Source organism: Scyliorhinus canicula, chromosome 3 (genome assembly GCF_902713615.1).
Source record: "Scyliorhinus canicula chromosome 3, sScyCan1.1, whole genome shotgun sequence".
Classification (NCBI taxonomy): domain Eukaryota; kingdom Metazoa; phylum Chordata; class Chondrichthyes; order Carcharhiniformes; family Scyliorhinidae; genus Scyliorhinus; species Scyliorhinus canicula.
In genome coordinates, this window is record NC_052148.1 from 76,704,309 (window position 1) to 76,708,637 (window position 4,329).

The 4,329-nt window shown below is 38.8% G+C and overlaps 1 non-coding gene across 1 annotated transcript; it reads left to right on the forward strand.

The window, feature by feature from the left end:
- Positions 1-3,127: 3,127 nt before the first annotated feature.
- On the forward strand, positions 3,128-3,222 carry trnak-uuu. The gene is made up of 2 exons: positions 3,128-3,165; positions 3,187-3,222. It is a non-coding gene; the product is annotated as a tRNA-Lys (tRNA).
- The last annotated feature ends 1,107 nt before the right edge of the window (positions 3,223-4,329 follow it).

A 4,329-nucleotide genomic window follows, 5' to 3' on the forward strand; every position in this document is an offset into this window, starting at 1 on the left:
AAAGGGCCTCTCAAGTCTCATCCCTACTCGCCGAAAGTCCGGCCCTACATTTATACATGGTGTCAAACAAAACTACAATAATTTCCATTAAACAACTTCTATTTACTGAACCAGCAGAGCTCTTTGTGTTGTGGTTAGTACTTGCATGTCATGATATCTGATCAGTGTCAGCAGCAATGGATGTAAATAGTTATATTTGTTGCTTCCATAAAAAAAATTATGAAACATCATTCTGAATGGGAGACCATTTTAAATACTTTAATTTAATTGAGAAACCATATTTGCCATAACGTGAATAAACAATAACACAAGGATTTTTTAAAAAGTAAATAGCTTGAAATGATGGGAACTGGTGACTTACAAGATTAATTTTCACAATGTTATATGGGTACAAATCAAAAATTTTAAGCTGGTAGCGAGTGACAAGGAAAGGTTATTCAGCTCAAAACCAAGATACATGATTTTCTGTTCTAGCATCTGTTCATAAAGGAACAAAATCAATTTATTGCCAAAACTTTACATTCTTCTACTTAGTGCTTTATTACGAATTGATCAAATTCAAGTTTGAGTGCCTTTGCTCTGTCAATATTTATTGCACTAGGTGGCAGTGCATTCCATAAATTGTTAAATTGAAACGTATTAACGTTATTTCCCTAAGTTCAGATTAATTTAGAACGCATTCATCTTATAAAACATGCATTTCTCCTATTCAGCTTTCACCTAATCTCTTCATTTTATGATTTATTTTATAATGTTGGCATTTGAACCCTTTGCTAGTCAGTGGACAACTTCCCAAGGTCAAAATTGTCAGCTATCTTTGAGACCTTGATAACCCGAGAAAACAAGGTTGCTTCCCTTGCACAGATTTTTATTTACATACATCCAAATTAATTCTGCATTAAGGGATCCCTCCCCCCCCCCCACCCCCCTCCCACCAAGGTACCATATTCATGAACAATCTTCAGCCCAAGGTTTTCCTCTTTGTGCTCTGGTGTGCAGAGGATCCTTGGAATTGTTGGTAGGTTAACTCACAGCTATTTAAGAAACAAAAAAACATTCTGATTGCGTAATCTAAATCCTCTTTGCTCTACATTCCAGTATGTATTCTGTGTAGATATAGTTTGGTGTAATTACATATTACAAACTAGCTAGATGATGAGATGTTTACGTGAATAGAGATAATGTTCAGGGGTATGGGGAAAAGGCAGAGGAATGGCACTAAGCCATGTTGCTTGTTTGAAGAAGCCGGTGTCGATGGGACAAATAGCCATCTTCTGCACAGTAACAATTCTGTGGTAATTCAATAGAATCCACTTTTTTGTTGGTTTTGAGTAAACCTGACTCGTTTTATTATTTTATTATGAACCTATTATCAAAAATAAGTAATTGTTACATTCATAATGCTTTCTCATTTTAACTGAAAACAACAAATAGATTTATACAACATGTGAAGCACGCAAGACTATTCAGTCCAAGCCTCATTCTGCTTTTATTTAACCCTATTGGCATAACCTTCAGCTTCTTTCTTCCATATGCTTTTGCCTAGCTTTCCTTTAAATGCATCTATGCTATTTGAGTAAACTAGTCTATTTGGTAGTCAGTTCCATATGCTAGCCATATTCTAGGAAATTCCTCTTGAATTGCCTGTCAGAATTATTGGTGATTATCTTACATTTATGGCCCCTTGTTTTGGACTTCCCCACAAGTGGAAGTTTCATATCTATGTTTATCCAAAACCCTTTAATTACATTAAGGGCCATCAGGCCACACCTCTGCCTTCTTTCCTTGAGAAAACAACCCAACCTGTTCACCTTTGCTGCTAGGCACAACCTCTCTCTGTTCCTGCCTTTGTAAATTATTTTTGCACCCTCTCCAATGCCTCTATATAAATGTCATAATATGGGGGACAGTATGCAAAGTGTGATCAGGATTCTATGTAAGTTTTACATAACTTCCCTGCTTTGCAATATTATCCCTCTCAAAATGAACCTCAGTGCTTTTTGTTTGGCTGATTAACCAGTGACGCTAGTTTTAGTGATTTACGTATCTACATTACTTTACTCTTTTACCCCATTTAGATTCTGATTTTCCAAGGAGTAAATTTTCTCCTTATCCTCTGACCAAAACACACTACCTTACACTTATTTATACTGAAATTCGTTTGCCAGTAATGTTTTATTACACTTAGGTTATGTTATATTACTGAATGTAATATATGTTACTCAGTACTGTTGTTGATTAGGTTTTCTGAATCTTGATGAATCTTGATGAGAAAGACTCAAAGTCGGCCAGTAATAACAAAAGATTTATTGAGTAACTAAAACAACAATTTTGTGAGTTCTTTACTTTAATATCAATACGAGTAATAAGGTTAACAAGTTCTAAATACAATAACTATGTTTATCTACACTAACACTCTGAGCTAATCTACCTCCTACCCTCTCGTCACAGTACACCCAAAAGAGAACAGGGAGCAGAATGAGCTTGCTTTTATACCCCTGTTAGTAATGCCCTCTAGTTATCATCTGATTCTACTGATTACACATTATGTACATGTACTTATGTACATGTTCTGAAACCAACACCATCACAACAAATCATGAACAACAATGGTCGCAATGCTGACCATTGTGGCACACTACTCTCCATATTTTGCCAGTCCCAGTAGCTAGTCTGAACCCCTACTTGCTGTTGTCTTTTTTGGTAGCCAAGTTGCCATGCATTTTTACAATGTATTCATTGAAAGGATGTGGGCTACGCCAGCATTTATTGCCCATCCCTAATTGCCCTTGAGAAGATGGTGTGAGCTGACTTCTTGAACCGCTGCAGTCTATGTGGTGTAGGTACTCCTACGGTGCTGTTAGGAAGGGAGTTGCAGGATTTTGAATTGGGGCGGTGAAGGAACGGTAATATATTTCCAAGTCAGGATGGTGAGTGGCTTGGAGGGGAACTTGCAGGTTGTTTTCTGTTTGTCTGCAGTAACATGGGTCTATTCCATGGCAAACAAAATACAGTTTTTTTTAACCATAGCTAGTTTGCTTTGTCATTATCCTGTGCCTATTTTGGTGCATAAATTGAATGATATTCTCAATGTTCTTGATTTAACTTATCCATGAACCTGTTTAGTGCTCCAGTGGCGCAATCGGTTAGCGCATGGTACTTTTACAGCAGTGCAGTTAGCTAGATATGCCGAGGTTGTGAGTTCAATCCTCACCAGGAGCAGAGATTTTGTGGGTGGCACGGTAGCACAGTGGTTAGCGCTGTTGCTTCACAGCGCCAAGGAACCAGGTTTGATTACCGGCTTCAGTCACTGTCTGTGCGGAATTTGCACATTCTCACCGTGTCTGCATGGGTTTCCTCCGGGTGCTCTGGTTTCCTCCCACAAGTCCTGAAAGACGTGCTGTGAGGTGAATTGGACTTTCTGAATTCTCCCTCAGTGTACCCGAACAGGCGCCAGAATGTGGCGACTAGGGGCTTTTCACAGTATCTTCATTGCAATATTAATGTAAGCATACTTGTGACAATAAAGATTATTATTGAGGGCTCAAAGGATATATGCCACTACTTCAAAAGGTTTATTTTATTCAGAGAGGTGATTAGCAACTTCCTGAAATGCCTCACACAATTTAAGCAGTATTTTCTGACAATTCAGGGCATAGGAGTTTTAAAGGAGATTTTCCGGTGGGCGTGAATATTAATAGAGTCTGTAAAAATACATGGGTACAATCCCTTAGGCCTCCATACAGTCCTGCAACTTTCTGGATTAACAGTGAATTAGTTTAAATTGTGATGGTCCAAACTGGACCAAGTTGCATTGGTTCTGTGTTTCCTGAATATTTCTCGTTCAAACAAATTTCAGATTTTGAATGCCAAGCCCTGGCAGTGGAAGTAATGCTTGCAAAACTGATTAAAATATAGAGACAATGGTGCAAAATTGGATTGTCCCTGAAAATGAGTGCAGAGATTGCGATGCAGCATTGACCTGCTCTTGTTCTTTCTTATGCTGCTAATTTAAATGGAAGCATCAATGTATCACAATGCTAAACCTGCGGCTGGCTGGCTGCACAGTACAACATGGGGCCCAAGATTGTGCGAGGCCTGGATGTAGTGCAGGGAGAGGTTTAATCACCTCACAGGGGTGGTTAAGGACAGTGAATTCATTCTTAAAAACCGCACCCTTGCAGCAGAACCACTAACCACACACTGTGCTCAATTCACCACAACCCATTTCCTTCATCTACCAACAATTGCTACCATCCATGACTTAACATTCATAACTTCACCTCATCCTCAGACACTTAGCACCGCCCCAAGCCTCACATCTTGCAC